Raw genomic sequence first — 18,513 nt, forward strand, 5'->3', positions numbered from 1 at the left:
CCGCGCTATGATGCGGCTTAAGTGATTTTTTTTAGCCATACCTTGAGTTTGAAAAAGTTAAATTGGAGAATATTTCTAGTTTTGAAATAGCTAGATTATGTATTATCATGGCCATTTGAGATTCATAGTTCATAGATAACTTATTTCAATTAATTGTAATCTCAAATCTTTTAAGAATAAAACATTTGCATAGAGTATGTACTATTTGTTTTTGTCTTCCACGACACTATTAAGGCAAACAGGAAAACATACATATACGTCATGGAATCCTCTATATACCAAAAGAAACCATGTCATTTATGAGTCGTGTTTTCCTTGCTAAATTGTCGCAAATACCTTTTCATATAGAACTAGTGAAGATTTTCAGTTCGTCACTAAGCACCAGGTGTTAAACCGGCAGTTACCCAGTGGCTATCGCCTAAAACGCCTAACTTAAGCTTAGGCGATTTTAGGCAGTTTAAGCGTTTACAACATAAAACATTATATATGATATTATAGATCAAATTATACAAAATAATCTATAAGAATTTAAATCCTAAACAAAAATTAGACAATAGCATTAATTTAATGCATATCAAACAATATATGCACGTTTATAGCTATGTCTATTGAGTTAAAAATTATAAATTTAAATCTATGTAGTTAGTTTTTTTTATTATTATTATTATTTTTTTTATCTATGTAGTTAGTTATTGGAAAAATACACTAAAAAGTAAATAAATTAAATAATAATAGATTAAAAATTTTGTATAACCGCCTGCTTAAGATCACTTAAAACCATTTAAATCCGTTTAATAACAAAAAAAGCACAGTTAATTTTCTCCAAAAAAAGAACACATTAATTTTTAAACCAGTCATGCATGCGAGTCCGCAGTCCAGCATTTCTTTCTAAGTAAATCCCATCAACTTTTGCAATACATGATCGTCTTTGACGAAATCGCCGCTTAGAAGCTCCTCTATATGCTCTCCATAAGATATGATGATAATGACCTTGTCTCAAAAGACATTTCCCTATTGTTCTTTTGCTTACATGCTCGCCGAAACTAAATTCATATTTACCATTGAATAACACATCGTGGAGACGTGGACCGCTAGAGTGTTGTCTTTAGATGTGCAATTAACCTTGGTAATACTATTGGGAACAAGTTCGTTTCAAAATTCTAATGTGTTATCCTCGCAAGTCGCAACCCAATGGTACTACAGTCCAACTTTCATTTAAACCAAAATACATGGAAATAACTATTACAAAAACAATGAGATGATTCAATTTTCTGATTTATAAGTTCTTTTGTACTACTATGAATCTAAGACATCATTGTGTAGTGTATGAGGCATTAGCAAAATTTTAACACAAACATGAACCAATCAAATATTTGGCTAGAGAGACATTTATCATCGAAAAACAAGGTGGACCAATAAGTTCAAAATAAATTAATTAATTTTATTTCTCCCCGTTGAATTAAATAAACCAAAAAGTCAAAGATCTTACAAAATTCTTGGAAATATTTTATTTTGATAATACTACAATGATCAAAATAAAAAGTATTAATCAAAATAGTTTAAAATTTTTATGTTTTATTTGTTGAAGTCATAATCTAACCATAAAAAATGCAGTTAGGTTTCTTGAACTAGTATTTGACATGCTTCGCATCTTAACATGTTAACTACAAGAAAACATATGTATCGCGATCAACCATTATATATGATATTATAGTCTCAAAATGGTTGCAAAGTCAATATGTGGGACTAATTCAGGATTGTTTCGGGTAGTCGCAAATTTGTTGTCGCAAAATAAAATGGCCGCAAAATAGACGCTAATTCTCGACTAAAATGTGAATCCATAAAATAGTCGTATATTGTAGTAGCGACTACGTTGTGTCAGAATATTATAGTCGTATATTAAAGACTAAATAGTGACGGTATATAATTAGCGACAATTTTGTAACTTTACGTGGCTATTTTGAAAAAAAAAAATCAAAAAAGATTTTATTTTTCTATTTTCTAAATTAATAAATTACAAAATGATTTTTTTGTTACTAAATTATTTAATTAAGTAAAAAAATAAAAATACATATGTGTAAAGCCGGCTAAATAATGGGAAACCTTTCTCCTGTTACATTACATGAATCCTATATTTTTATTTCATCCAAGAAAAGCCATCTTTTTTTCAACAATGTCTTTGTCATTCGATTCAATAGCGTTTTGTTAGATAGGAACATATTTGATAAATACTGATAACTCTTGGATCGACTATTTTAACGGAAAAATCCATTTGATAATGAACTATTGGTTTTAAGCCTTCTCTGGCGCTAAATCAACAATTTGAAGTGTTTTCTTGCGGAAAAAATAACTCAAGTACTTACTGTGGAAGGTCTTATGCTACATGAGCTAATGCAAAAATAAAACAATGAATAGCGGTTTTCATAACACAAATGGGGGAAATGTTGGCTTCAAGGGGATCTCTAGGGTTTATGGATAGAATCAATTCAAGTAGTTACTATGGCAGGTAACTAATTTAAAGTACATATGTGTAAAGCCTCGATCAAACAAAATATATTCCTATTTATTATCGTTAAAATCTGATATGTTATAGAATGATCTATAACTAACTCTCGATGTGATACATACATCTTTTTTTTCAATCTGATGGACACATGATAACATCATATTTTAGCCCACTTTTACTATGTTTTATCTAGGTTTTCCATGGAGAAAACAGGAGATATTGGAGATTTCAAGGATGTTTTCAAGTATTTATGCTTCAAGGATGAATAATGTGTTTTCAAGCAAAAAGGAGTAAAAGTCGATCAAATCCCGTTTCAAGACAGTTTCCGTGCCTCAGAAGTGTGGCGTCCGTTCGAGGTCTTCCCAATTACCAAATCAAGAGATCTTGGTGGCTATGGAAATATAGGAGAGTCTAGTTTCACCTCGAAGTGAAATCGAAGCTTTTAAACGAGCCAATCGGAAGTTATGTCCTGAAGAGTGAAGACATGTCCCGGACTGGCCACACAGGCTTGCGACCGGTCCGGAGCCTTCTAGCGCCCCCAGTCGTGAGTGCCCGTGCCCGAGCTGCTCTCCACACTTCACTCTGGTCATCACATGTCGTACCCTGTCCAAGAAACTCGACCCTCATTTAACCTAATTCGTGGGAAATGACGGTTTTGCCCCTTGACCTAATCTAAGCCTATAAATACCGAGATAAGTTGAAGAAACCCTACGGCCTCTTCACAGCTCTTCACCGCCTCCTAAACGTAGATCTCGCAGCCTCCATCGACGAGACTCTCAGCTCTCCTAGCTCCATCTCGTCGAAGCTCTTGCATCCCGAAGAAGTCGTCCTTTGAAGCTTAATTTCTCCTCTTCATTGTTTTCTCTTCTACTCTTTCTTCTACTCTTTCTTTCAAGACTTTTGGGGAGACAAGTATCTTCTGTGACACTAGAGAAGTTTCCTTTGAACCCCCTTTGTTTATTCATATTCGTTTATTATGCTTTTCTACTTCATCTCCATGTCGTTTCTTAGCATCATGAGCGAGTAGTTTTCTATGTTGGGTTTTATGGAATGATTCAAAGGGGATTCATGGTTCAAATCATATTAGGTTTATAGATCTATAATTTCGTTCATACTTAGATTCTTTTGGGACATCTTTTACTTAATGCATGTGTTTGGATTGATCACCAAACGCTAATCCAAGAGGTTAGGAGCTCTAATCGGGTAAACCTAATCTCGGACATAGTGTTACCAATCCTTCGTGTTGTTGCCTGCGTAAGTTGAGTAACAGGACTTAGAGTACTTAGCAAATCCAACCTAATGCGTCGTTGCCTGCGTCAGTTGAGTAACGGAGTATAGGGAGATTTGCCGGCTTATTCTATAACCTAGCATAACTCGTTCATTTGCCTTTCATAGTTATGAACTAGAACGAAAACATAAAAACCCTAGAGATCTAAACCCTAGTTAGTCGAGAACCATGATTTCCGGAGAAACCCCAGAACGCCCAACGCCTTAGTCATAATAGCTTACAACCGTTATTCATCTTAGCTTTCATTAGTTTACTTAGCTCTTAGCTTTCATTTATCGCATTCATTTACTTTTATTACATTAGTTATTAGGAAACCCAAAACCAAAACCCCAAAGTTTAGTTTTTTCTTAGCTAAATCTTTTCATTGAATTCAATAACCCGTAGCTACACTCTCTGTGGGATCGATACTTAAATACTAGTCTGATTACTGTGCATTTGCAGTTTAACGTGTAGTACTTCAAGTAAAAGTTCTGAAGTGAAATTCTACGCACATCAAGCTTTTTGGCGCCGTTGCCGGGGAGTGATTCAAGCTACCATTGAATTCGATAAGAGATTGCCTCTAAGATACTTTGAGTTTAACGTTTAAATTCTCACTTTTACTTTTCTTCGATTACTTCGTTTTCCTTTTAGTTTCTGTTTTTGGTATCTGCAGTGCATGACAAGGAGTCAAAACTCAGGTGTGCCGCCATACCAAGATATAGGAAGACTAGAACATGAAATCCGGAGACTTCAAAGACAACAACTGATGGCCGACTAACAAAACCCGCGAGACGGAGACCTTGGTCCGCAACACCAACACGTTCCAGCCCTAGACGAGGACTGACAGCCCTTACACGATGAAGATGGCAACCCCATCTACGAATCACAATAAGAAAGACTCGACCCGCAAGATGGCCGAGACCGTTATCAACCAGCTCCTCCAGAAGCTAATCCTCTAGGCGTGGGAGATAATCTTAATCTTCCGCAGCCCGCTAATGTCATTGTAGAAGTCGAAAGTAACACAATCGAGATTTATCTAGGATTTTATTATAGGGATACGATATGTAAGAATTCTCAAAGAACCACAGAACGATTAGTAACCAAAGATGGTGTTCTTGATTTTATTGATGAAAAGAGTAGCTTTGATTGTATAAAGAGTTAGATCGTAAAAAGAAAAGTGTTCTTGCTTCAGAGCTTTTTGCAGTCTAAAGTCTAGAGCGTTCTTGCCTGTTTTCTGTGAATGCCTTGAATTGCTTTATATAGGGGTGGTAAACCGTCTTTCCAGCAATATTCTCGGAAGATTTCTATTTATCTTGAAGTCGGCTTAGAATATCGCGGATTTAGGATACTTTCCATATCCTTCGGAGTTTTTGGAAGTTTTCCCGATTTGACTTGATCCTTGAAGATTCCTTCTTATCATTTCCGCGTATATCGGAAATGATCCTTCTTTTTCGGAGATAACGCCAACCTGTCCAGAAATGATACCGTTCTATTCGGAAGTGATACTTTGGAGGTGAATATCCATCAAGTCTTTGCCTCGGATGATTCATGACCTCCCCTCGGGAAACTCGGAGGCTGATTGGTGTGTTTGGCTCGGGTACCCAGAAAGGAATGACCCGGGTTTCCGAAGAGAACCGGCTCGGATACCCGAAGAGGACCGGCTCGGGTACCCGAAGAGGACCGGCTCTGGTACCCGAAGAGGACCGGCTCGGGTACCCAAAAGGGAACCGGCTAGGGTACCCGAAGGGAACTGGCTAGGGTACCCGAGCTGGCTGGCAGATCCTTCTTGAGGTGAAGTTTTGGTGCTCCCCAAGGTTATTGGTACGCTGCCCCGAGGTGATCTCGACAGTTCCTTGAGGTGAACTTCGGGTGCTCCTCGAGGTGATTGGCACGCTTCCCCGAGGTGATCTTGGGAGTTCCCTGAGGTGTTCAAAGTTTGGCTCGGTACTAAAGGATGGAATCCGACCCCAACAGTCATCAATGCCCAACATCCTCTTAATGTTGCCGTAAGACATGCCGCTTATGTTCCTCCATTAAGACGAGCCGCTCCACACCGTACGATAGCCGACTATGATGCACCAAACTCATATCCACAATATCGCGCTGCCATACGAGTACCTAATCCTCCAAGACGTGACTATGAGATCAAACCTCAAATCATTGGTCTTGTGAAGCAAAACCTGTTCCATGGTTTAAACACGGAGCACCCGATGGATCACATCGATCTTTTTGAAGAAATCTGCAGTACAACACAATCCCGTGGAGTACCTGACGATTATTTGAAGTTTACCTCCTGGATCGATTAACAATTGGGAAGGATGCATGTCAACCTTTCTTAATCACTTCTACACGAAGTCACGGTCCAATCCTCTAAGAAACAAGCTGCAAGGATTCAAACAAGGACCTGTTGAATCATTTCATGAAGCATGGGAATGATTCACCGTCTACGAACGTGATTGTCCTCACCATGGTTTCACGGAAGGTACCCTCTTAAGTACTTTCTATAGAGGATTACATTCCAAGTTTCAAATTTGGCTAGACACGGCGAGCAATGGAGATTTAACTACCAAAACCGTTCAAGAAGGACGTGACTTGATAGAGAATCTCGCCACTAGCAACAGCAATGCTTCCACAAATTTTGATAGAACAACCCGTTCTAATGATTCCGACGCAAAGCAAATCGCCGAGCTGAAGGGAATGATGAATCAACTTCTAAGGAACCAGAACCGTGCCGTCAACGCATGTGAGATGATTGGTAATGGAAACGCCGAGGCTTTCTAAGAGTTCGATGATACATTCAACCAAGAAGAAGAAGTAAACTACGTTGGTTCCCAAGGATTCTACCAAAACCGAGGGTACAACAACAACTTTCGCAATACTTCTAACCTTTCTTATAGGAACCCGAATGTAGAGAATCCTCAGGATCAAAGCTATCCGCTACAGAAGCCGTTTCAAAACCGCTTTCAAAACGCCAACTACGGTGGTAACAACTTCCAGCCGAGAGCTCCTTTCAACAACAACAACAAGGTGCCTTTCCAAGCCGGACCGATCCAAGCCGCGCCTTCTCAAGGAAGTAAGCTTGAGATGATGATGCAAGAACTTCTAGCATCTCATCATAAGACTTCCCGAGATATCAACGTGAAGATTGAGAACGTATATGGTGACTGAATGGAAAGTTCATAAGTCTTTCCACACATGTGAAGAAACTTGAAACTCAAGTCGCTCAAACCCTCAAAGCCGTTAAACGACAAGCCGGTGTACTTCCAGGAAGAACCGAAGAAAATCCTAAAGGATATTGCAACGCTATCTCAACCGTATCAGCTCTCCACAACCGTGAAGCCGAGCCATTGGTGCCGCTCTTTTATTCTCATGAAGACATGATTTGAATGACGCGAATCATTGTCGAGGACAAGCCCAAACGCTACCCGTTACGGAGACTTACCAATGTGGAAGATCCGGGACGTTTTGTCTACTCTTGCTCCATTACAGGCATCGAATTCCCTAACTCCCTGTGATTTTGGTGCTAATGTTAATATGATGTCGAGATGTGTTGTGGAGAAGCTTGGTTTGCGAGATTTATCTCCATCCAATCTTAGCTTAGTCTTTGGAAATTCATCCCAAAAGACTCCTGATGGATTAGTTCGCGACCTACAACTAGTCGTAGGAGATTGCATAGTCCCTACCGATTTCCACATCTTGGAGATGGATAAGAAGACTGAGAGACCTCTTATTTTGGGGAGACCGTTTCTTGCAACCGTTGGTTCCGTGATTGACCACAACCGCAAGAAGACGATTTTCGCGAAAATCAACAAGAAGATCTCTTATCTGACGATCTCTAAGATGATCCCTACTCAAGTAAGTCCTCTACTTGACGATCCTATTGGTCCCGATATCAATAAAGCGGAGACAAGCAACCGCGGAGTTCGTGATAAGACTCCAAGGACGCAATTCAAACTGCCCGAGCCACCTCAAATTTCAAAGATAAAGATCATTGTTCCTCCGGAGCTTAGCAAGGAGAGCAAAGATCAAATCCAAGAGAGGATACGGCATACTAAGGAAGTTCTCCTCCAAGCTAAAGTTTTTGAAACTTCGGCTAAAGGACAGCTTGTTATAGAAGCCGGAGCCGACTACCAAGACATCGAGGACGCTAAAGGAAAGACGATTCCTGAAGCCCCACACCACCAAGCTTAAACCGGCTTCCCAAACGTCGAGCCAACGACGTTAAACATGTGCGCTTAGTGGGAGGCAACCCACTCGTAAGTTTTTCAATTTCGTTTTAAATTTTTACTTTACATTACTTTCGTGTTTTTCGTATTTGCAATTTCAGGTCTTTTATAAAAACCATAAAAACAAAATAGAAAATCAAAAAAATCAGAAAATCAGAAAAAGAAGAGAGGTCCGTCAACCGCCGGACCGGCCACGACCCCTCGTGGCCGATGCCGACCCTACACGCCGGACCGGTCGCTACACCTTGCGACCGGTGTGCCCGTGAACCCACAGACCTGTCATGTCCCTCGTGACCAGGGCCGTCCTTGATGCCGGGCCCGACCCTACTGTGGAAGTTGAAACTTAACACAATCAAAATTTGTCTTTAGGGTTTTATTTAGTGACACGATAAACGAGAATTCTCAAATAACAACAGACAGAGCGATGACCAAAGATGGTGTTCCTGATATTATTGATGAAAAGAATAGCTTTGATCGTACAAAGAACTAGATCGTAAAAGAAAAGTGTTCGTTTGCTTTAGAGCTTTGTGTAGTCTAGTCTGGAGCGTTTTTTTTTTGCTTCTCCCTTATGTGAGAGCCTTGAGTCTCTTTATATAGGGATGGTAAACCGCCTCTCCAGCGATATTCTCGGAAGATTTCCATTTATCTTGAAGTGGGCTCAGAATATCGCGGATAAGATATTTTCTTTATTCTTCGGAGTTTTCGGAAGTTTTCCTGATTTGAGTTGATCCCCTGAGATTCTTCTTTATCATTACCGATTATTTCGGAAATGATCCTTCTTTTTCGGGAGTGATGCTATCCTGTTCGGAAATGATACTTTGAAGACAAATATTTACTAAGTCTTTGTCTCGGGATTTCTTGTGCACTCCTGCTCGGGAGCAACATTCGTTTTGCCTCGGGCCGCATTGTTACTTCTCCTCGGGTAGTAGTAGGACTTCACCTCGGGTAACATTGACACTTGCTTCGGGTGACTTGCGAAGTCGGCTCGGGATGAAGCGAGAATTCATCTCGGGTAAGGTGGTATACCGAGTCCTAAGCTGATACGGCGAATGTCCCCGAGCCAATACGGGATGGCCCGAGCCGGTTCAGTCAGTGCTCCCAAGCCAATTTGGTGGTTGATCCCAAGCTGGTAGGGTTAGTGCTCCCCGAGCCAATTCGGTGATTGATCCCGAGCTGGCTATCGATGTGTCCCAAGATGTCATGCCTTGGCTCGGACTCAGCGCGAGTGGAATCTGACCCCAACAGTTAGCCCCCCAGCTCGTTGACTTGAGGAGCAAGTGACGAGCTTCACGATTATTAGTCCGAGCAGTTTAAACTTTGTCCCGAGCCTATCCTTGAATGTCGAGGCTATCCATGTTTCAAATACGGTTCGTGTCCTTCGGTGATTTGAAATCTATGACGATTCGAATTCCTTTGACGCTTCATCTTCTTCTAGCATGTGACGATTGGGTTTCCTTCTCGAGAAGTGGAAAGGTCTCTTGCTGATTTCCAAGACTCGTGCGGATGCGAAGCATTTTAATATAGTTTGCGCGTTCCCGACGCGCCCGAGATTTGTGCGGATGTGAAATATTCTATGATTCATGCGTACCCGACGTGCCGAAGCATTCTATAAATACCCGACTCCTACCTCATTTTCTCATTTCGCAATGTGCAAGGAAAAAATTCAAAGGTTCGGTTATTTTCTCTCTAATCTTGATTTCTTTGTTTTCCTTTGCTCCGTTTTATTTTCCGTCGTGTCACCGCCGTGTTTAGATCCTAGGTTTGATTTTTCCGATCTTCAAAATTTTGTTTCTCTGATCCTTCGATTCACCCGAGCCAAAAGATGTCGCTTTCTGATTCAACCGATTCATCCCAAGGCAGAAATCTGCCCGTTCACAAAAGAAAGATGGTTTGGAGCAGTTTCTCGGATAGACCCGAGGTCCGTTTATCAGACCAACCCAAAAGGAGCAGAGATAGTGATACAGAGTCATCGTCTGGGAATCAAGAAGATACGAGCCGTTTCGTGGCTCGGGGAGATGCCGTGGCAGATATAGCTTGGGACCTCGATTTACCGGAGGAGCCCGAGGAGGCGCTGCGTAGGAGGAAAGATCATCCCCCAGCGGTAGGTGATGCCGGGGGTTCTCGCTGGCAAAGTGCACCCGAGCCACCTTCACTTCCTGTGAAAACCGAGGCGATTCATTATGATTCCGACGCAGAGGCAAGAATAGTTAAGGCCAGGATGCAAGCAGCCAAGGCTCAGCAGAAGAAGAAGCGAGCAAGAAAGGTGCAAAGGCCTGACCCTCCTGGTTCTACGTTATCCACCGAGGACTCCCTTCGGGAATTGAGAGTGCGGTTCAGCTTTAGTGAAGGAATCACTATGAGGCTTCTGACCCCGAGCAAACGAGTTGACAATCTTCCCGAGGGGTTCTTCACGCTGTATGAGGGATTTTTCCATTTTTGCTTTCTATGGTTCCCTCTCCCGAGGCTGATCGTGGAATTCTTATGGTCGTATAAAATCGCGTTAGCTAAGGTCTCGAATCGTGGATTGCGACACCTCATCAGGATAAGGCTCTGTCCCTTGCGCATCTAAGGAATCTTCTGGAGGTTCATCATATCCTGGGTCCCCTGGTCCGAGCAAAGATGAGAAGTATACCGATCACTTCTTCTTTGTTGCGATAGACGATGACTCTGTCCCCGAGGACTGCCTCGATAAAGTTGTTGCGAAATGGGGCAAATTTGGTAGTTTATCTAAAGCGTTGAGTTTGCTATCCGTTGCGACTTGGTCGGTTTATTCTAACCATTTTCTTGTTTTTGTTTACAGATCGAGATCCGACGTTCCACGAGCTCATCCCCGAAGATCTCTTGGAAACACATGAGGAGTTGAGAAAGCGTTGAGGTTACTTCGTGGCGTGTCCTGCTCATCGTCATCATCTTCCCCGGACTAACGATTGAGCGGCTTCGTGGAAATGCGAGGAGAGAGAATGTCGTTAAAGGAAAAGAAAGCTGCAGAGAGGAAAGCAGCTGAGAAAAAAGGGCTCTCGAGGATCTTTTCAAGCCTCTGTCCGAGGCGCACGATGGGCCCGACGGGGCTGATTTGCCCGAGGCGTCCATTAGGCCCAAGGTACCTTGTCCGACCGCTTTTTCAGCTCCTTCCGAGGTGCCTGAGGACATCCCAGTTGGGGATACCGGCATCCAAGCTCCCGAGGCGGCTAAGACTTCGGTGGTTATTGGCCTGCGAGCTAAGGAGGAGGAGAAACCCAAAGGAAAACGTCCCACGGCGGAGGGCTCTGGCAGAAGGAAAAAGAAAGCGAGGAAGAGCCGAGGTGAGACTCCAATTTATAAGGATAAGGTCGCTTCGGTGAACCTTATAGCTACCTGCGCGGGACCTTTTTCTACCAGCCCTCGAGAATCTGATCAAGGCTGGGAGATATAGCGAGACTGCATCAAATTTTCTGAAGGTACACAAACTTCCGACTTTACGCTCCGAGACGTTTAAATTATATATCTGACCCGTGTTTGTATCAGGCCTTTTCTTCGATGAACTCGATGGTTTACTCTTACGACTCTGAAGTTTGTGAGCATGCCGCGGCTAGGGAGCAAGTTCAGAAGGCCCTAGATGATGCCGAGATGAAAGTCGTCGAGGCCGTCGCTAAACAACGAGAGGCCGAGGCGAAGGCTGCAGCCGAAGAGGCCGAAAGACAAAAGGTGGCTGACGAGGGTCTCCTTCTTTGTTGTATATCCGAGGCAGAGATCGAACATCTCAAAAGACTGCTCCTCGAGGAGAGGTCTCTCCGGGAAAAGGAGGTAGCACGAGCGAGGAAAGAGGTGAAGCGCAAAATGGCAGCTGACTTTGCCGAAAAGATTAAAGCGACCGAGGTGAAAATGGTCAACTTCGACGAAGTTAGCGAGCGTTATATGAACTTCGTCCAAGCAAAGGCCAACAACGAGCTGATATCCGAGATCGGAGGAGGCAAGAAGATCGAGGAGGAGAAGGAAGAAGTGCTCCGGTGGAAAGCCGAGTTTGCGGATGCCGAAGTGAAGTATGTTAGGCTCGACACTGAACTTCGGGAAGGTCTTCTGGTCCCTCCGGTGTCCCTTGACTCGGGAATAGGTCTGTTGAAGGCATGGCCGATGAAGTTGGCGTCATCTATCAGGCCGGGTTAAACCTGGGCACTAAGCCAGTGAAGATCCCCGAAGGAGAGCAAGAAGAGTGAGCCCGAGGCTATGTCCGAAAGATTTCCGGTGTTTATGACTTATGTCTGGATGGCTTTATCCAACATATGAATCCCTTTTTGCTAAATGAATATAAATGCTTAGTTCGAAAGATTCTTGTCTTAAACGATTCCCGAAGTAATTCCTGCTCCGAGGTGATATTGATAAATCAAGAGATAGAATAGCCGAAGCATAGGCCTGATACCAGTGTCTTAATATCAACTGGGTTTTAGTTGTAACGGACTTGAATTTTCGCGGTTGCAACCCGATCTAATTCAGTCAATAACCAGTGTTTAGAAACAAACCGTGGCACCAGTGTTAGGTTTAACTGGGGTTTCAGAAGACAATTTCATCTTTGGTCGGGTATCTCCGACCCGATTGTCTCGTATATTTATATAGCGCACTGTAACCGAAGCGGTGATAATGAATTTAGTTCACGAGCGTGTCCATCGCTTAGACAAACTGTAAAGTTTAGATTAAGGGAGTGACCATAGTAGGTTCCCGAGGCAAAGACCGAGGCGGATTTGATCAAATAAAACCCGAGGTATTAACTTAGAAGTAAAAATTGATAAAAAAATTTGAGTGAGAGTATAGATATATGGACCCCACTCCCCCCTTTTTTTAATAAGGGGGGGGTAGCTGAACTCGTCCGGGGACGAGCTGCCTACGTACCCTTTTCAGGGATCAAGCCACCCCGTAGTTCAAGTATATGCGTACCTTAGGTTTCTAGCTATAATATTTCCTTAGATGCATGGAATTCTAAGATCTTGTTATCGCTTTGCCGTTCATGTTGGCGAGTTCGTAGACTCCGGGACATACGACCTTTGAAATCGTGTAAGGTCCCTCCCAACTCGCACTGAGCTTTCCTGCATTCGGCTCGGCGGTATTCTGAAAGACTTTGCGTAGCACGAGATCTCCTTCGTGGAAGCGGCGGTGTTTGACGTGAGTGTAATAGTACCAAGCTGTGGGGTTCTGATTGTTCTGCATGCGGACTAGTGCTGAATCTCTTCTTTCGTCGATCAAGTCCAGCTTGTCCAGCATGCGGACTAGTGCTGTAATAGTACCAAGCTGTGAGTGTTGAAGTTTTTCTGCTCGGGGAGTAAGCGTCTCCTTATTACCGGGATCTCAGCTTCGGTGGGAATCATGCACTTTGTGCCGTAGACAAGAGCGAAAGATGTTTCTCCCGTGGCCCAACGCGGAGTGGTTCTGCGCGACCATAGTACTCCTTCAAGCTCGTCGGCCCAGCTGCCTTTCTTGGCGTCGAGGTGTTTCTTCAGTCCATCGAGGATCGTCTTGTTCGTAGCTTCCGCTTGCCCGTTTCCTTGGGGGTACCGAGGCGTGAACTTGCTGAGGCGAATCCCCCATCTGTCGCAGAATCCCTCGAATCGTGCTGTGATAAATTGTGACCCGTTATCGGTGACGATTTCGTAAGGTATCCCGTGGCGGCATATGATGTTCTTCTAGACAAAGTTTTCGACCTGTGTGTCTTTGATGCTGGCATAGGAGTCCGCCTCGATCCATTTGGAGAAGTAGTCTGTTAGTACGAGGACGAGCTTCTTCTGCTTGGAGTTATGTAAAGGTCCGATAATGTCCTTGGACCAGCGCATGAAAGGATAAGGCGATGTTATGGAGGAGAGGAGCTCGGCGGGTTGATGGATCGTTGGCGTGTGCCTCTTACATTTGTCGCATCGTTGAAAAAACTTCTCGCAGTCTTTGATCATTGTCGGCCAAAAGTACCTGTGGCGTTTGATCTTTATGGCTAAAGATCTTCCGCCAGAGTGATTTCCACAGGATCCGCTGTGAACTTCTTCAATGACTCTTCGAGCCTCGGTTCTTTTAACACAGATCAGTAAAGGTCTGGAGCTGTGAATACGCGGTCCTCGCTGCTTTCTTTAATACTTGGTTCTTCTATGAATTCTACCGGTATGATTCTCTTCAAGTGTGGATCGGAGGTCGAAGCTAGAGCGGTTAAAGCGTCGGCTGATGTGTTCTCTCCCCGTGGAACTCGTGTTAGCTCGAACTGGCCGAACTATTTCGCCAGTTCTTGAGTTAAGGCGAGGTATGCCTCCTTTCGTTCGTCTCGAGCCGTGTATTCTCCGTTGAACTGGTTGGTCACGAGCTGGGAATCGCAGAAGGCCCGTAACTTGTTTATCTTGAGCCCACGAGCCAACTTTAGTCCGGCTATAAGCGCTTCGTATTCAGCCACGTTGTTGGTTGTGTTGAAGTTTAGTCGGAAAGACTATTCGAGAATCCCCTTTCTGGAGATGCTAAACGGATCCCGACGCCAGAGCCCTGCTTTGAGGACAAGCCGTCGACATGGAGGTTCCAAATCGCATCGTACGAATTCTCTTGAGTGTTCTCAGGCGGCAGTTCGATGATAAAATCTGCCAAAACTTGGGATTTCGCGTATGTCTTATTTTTGTATACAATGTCGTATTCGCTGAGTTCTATCGCCCATTTGGCTAGACTTCCTGACTGGCTTGGAATGTGAAGGATGGCTCGAAGTGGTATAGGCGCCATGACGACAATCAAGTGAGACTAGAAATACGATTGTAGTGTCCTGGCCGACATTACTACTGAGAGGGCTAGCGTGTCTCTACATCGGTGAAAGTCTGCGAGACGTAGAAAATTGGCTTCTGTTCTCCTCTGTCTTTTCTGACTATGACTCCACTGACTGCTGTGTTTGAAACGGCGATGTATAGAAATAATGGCTCGCCTGGGACTGGTTTTGCCAAGACTTCAGTTCCTGGAAAGCTTCTTCGCAACGATCGCTCTACTCAAATTTCTTGTTTCCATGCAGAGTATCGTAGAAATCCAGACACTTGTCAGTAGATCGGGAGATGAATCGGTTCAGGGCTGCAACTCTTCCGGTCAGACGCTGCACCTCGCGTTTGTTCTGCGGCGAAGGCATGTTTAGTAGAGCATCGATTTGTTTAAGATTCGCCTCGATGCCTCGGTGGGTTACCAGATATCCAAGGAATTTGCCTGATTTCACCGCTAAACAACACATTGCTGGGTTGAGCTTCATGTTGTGAAGGTTGAGCTGTCAGAAACAGTCGCGCAAATGGGTCACATGATCGGCTTCTTCTAGGGATTTGACGAGCATGTCATCGATGTAAACCTCCATCGTCTTCCCGAGCTGCTCGGAAAACATCCTGTTGACGAGCCGTTGGTATGTCGCGCCGGTGTTTTTGAGTCCGAAAGGCATGACTTTGTAGCAGTAAATGCCTCGGTCCGTAACGAACGCTGTCTTTTCACGATCGTCGGGGTGCATGAAGATTTGGTTGTAACCCGTGAAGGCATCCATGAACGACAGCAGCTTGTTCCCGGCAGTTGCTTCTACCAATCGTTCGATGAGTGGGAGAGGGAAACTATCTTTAGGGCACGCTTTGTTCGGATCGGTGAAATCAACGCAAACTCTCCACTTCCCGTTCTTCTTTTTTACCACGATAGGATTTGCTAACCAGTTTGGGTATCTTGCTTCGGAAATTGAGCCGATCATTAAGAGTTTTTCCACTTCGGCATTCACAGCATCGGCGCGGTCTCGGCCTAATTTCCTTCTTTTCTGCTTGATACGCTTGAATGATGGATCTACATTCAGCTCGTGGCAAATTACGTCGATGCTTACTTCGGGTAGGTCCTCAGCCGACCAGGCAAAAGTGTCGATGTTATGCCTGAGGAAAGAGATGAGTTCAGCTTTGACCTCCTCGTTCAGATCGCAGCCGATCTAGACACATCGCCTTCTCGGGTCGTTCGTTGTCGCGGCAGATGGAGATTACGGGATCTTCTTCTTCTCCTCGCGCGCCTCCTCGATCTGTAATTGCTATAACTGCTTAGATATAGCCTTCTCCTCGCTTCGTCTATTTTTTTATTTCTTGTGATCGACCTCGGCGCTGGCTTTGGTGATAAGGTTTCTGAGTTTATGCGCTGCCATGAAACACATTCGCGAATTCTTCTGACTTCCACATATTGTCTTTACACCGTTGGGTGTCGGAAACTTTACGTAGAGGTGATATGTTGAAGCGACAGCTCACATCGTGTTTAACCACGGCGTCCCCATTATGGCGTTGTAGATGGTCGGTTGATCGGTGACTGAGAAGTTGACTATCTTCGTCACTCCGCCGGCTTGGACTGGTAAATGAATAGTTCCGAGAGTCATCAAAATTTCTCCTGAGAATCTGAGGACCAGCCTCGTAGTTGGGGTTACCCTTGACATGTCGATATTCATCTGTCAGAGCGTTTCGTGAAATATCACATCGATGGTGCTACCCGTGTTGATCAGCACTCGTAATACATTGTGGTCTCCTATGGCGAGGTTGATGACGAGGGGATCATTGTGAGGCATGTCGAGACAGTTCGTTTCACTTTCCTCGAAAGTGACCGCGTCGTTTGGCTGGTCGAATGGTCTTGACCAATTGCTGGGCGCCTTGGCTCATCGTTGATAGGCTTTGATTGCGGCTATGGTATCGAGGTAGTACGGTGATCCACCCAATATGGTGATGACCTTTTGTCTTGTGCCATCTCGTTCCTCGTCCGGGTTCCTCGGGTTCTTTTCGGGGCTTTAGTATTCCTTGGCTCGGAATCCCTTACTGTGTTGGTTGTTTGCTCGGGCTGAACCGGCTCCGGCTCCAGATCTTTAAGTGTGACGTTCGTCACGAGTTCTCCAGCTAGGAACTTGGTTGCTAACTTTGCTCCGAGGCTTCAACATCAAGAGGTGTGATGTCCAAAATTTTTTTGATGTTCGCAATATTCATGATCGTTACTTGGTGGTTGATCTCTTGTCCAAGTGAACGAATCTCTGCCTCATCCATGACCCCGGCCTCGGCCCCTACCTCGGCCTCGAGGTGTATCAATCTGATAGCTATGGGCTCCCGAGAAATTGCGCCCTTCGTGATATGTATACGTTCCGCTCTGGTTCGCCTTCTTCTAGACTGGTGGAGCTGTTTGAGTCTTCTCGGCTCGGGAAGCTTGCTTCGTTGGCTCGTGTCTCTTTGCTAGTAACTCCATCTCTTCTTCGTGGGAAACAAAGTTCGAGGCTCGGTGCAGCGCATCACGAATCGTGGTAGGTTTGGAGAGGTTCAGCTCTTTCCTGAATTCCGACTTGTACCATAGGGCTTTTCTCAAGGCTGAGAGGGCGCATACATCGGTGACTCCCTCGACCTTGGCGAGCATTGATTTGAAGGTTACGAGAAAATCCCTTAATGGCTCGTTAGGTTTCTGAGATAATGACCATAGGTCTGCGTCAGATGTTCTAGGATCGATGAGTACGGAGTACTGTTTTAGAAACAGCGTTGACAGTTCGTGAAAACTGTCGACTGAGTTTCGATCTAATCTCGAAAACCAGTCCAAAGTAGGCTATTTAAGGTGTTCTACGAATAGTAAGCACAGACCAGCGTCCTTCTCCCCAGGTTTGAATCTGGCTCGGGCCATAGATATCATGAATGATTTAATGTGCCCCTTTGGATCGGTTGTCCCGTTGAAGTAGTCGATCTTGAACTTTCCCGGATCGGAGATCGTTGCCTCGGAGATTCTTCTTGTAAACGGTGTATTGCGAGATTCTTCTAAGATGCGGTCGATGTTTGGTGCTGAGGAAGATACACTGTGCATCTGGGATTTGATGAGCTTCATATCATCTTCGGCTTTGGCTAGAGAGGCTCTGATTTCGCCGAGCTTGCGCTCTCTTTCGGACTCTTCGGCCCATCTTATGTTCTCCTCGGTTTCTTCATCATCGGTAATCTCAGTCTGCTTGGCAAAGTTAACTTCAGCTTGGGGACGCTCACCTTGCGGGTTATCCTGCTCATCCGTTTGGTCTACTGCGTTCGGTTCGGCGGGATCGTCTCGATTTTTGCGTCGGGTGGGGTCGGCTTGGGTTGTTTCTCTGGTGGCTTTGGTAGGCGTTGTGAAGACGAGTCTCGTTGGGCTGGAAACGTGTGGATTTGTGCTGTCTGCGGGACGTGACTTCTTTGATTTACTGTGCCAAAGTCTTGTTAGCTTTCTCTTGATCGTCAGCTTTCTTCTGGAGTTGAACCATCATATCCTTTAGTTCAGCTAGAGTCGTCGAGATTGCTGGATCGGCTTGGGGATTATGAGGGTTCGGAGGAACCGGGTTTTCTCCGATTGGTGGTATCTGACAATCGTCTTCAATCATCGTCTTCTCCGGTAATCAAGTTCCGCATTCTTAGAGTAAGAGAATTTCAAAGTATCCTCACAGACGGCGCCAAACTGTGGAAGTTGAAACTTAACAAAATCGAGATTTGTCGTTAGGGTTTTATTTAGGGACACGATAAACGAGAATTCTCAAAGAAAAACAGAAAGAGCGATGA

This window comes from Arabidopsis lyrata (genome assembly GCF_000004255.2).
Source record: "Arabidopsis lyrata subsp. lyrata unplaced genomic scaffold ARALYscaffold_2, whole genome shotgun sequence".
Classification (NCBI taxonomy): Eukaryota; Viridiplantae; Streptophyta; class Magnoliopsida; order Brassicales; family Brassicaceae; genus Arabidopsis; species Arabidopsis lyrata.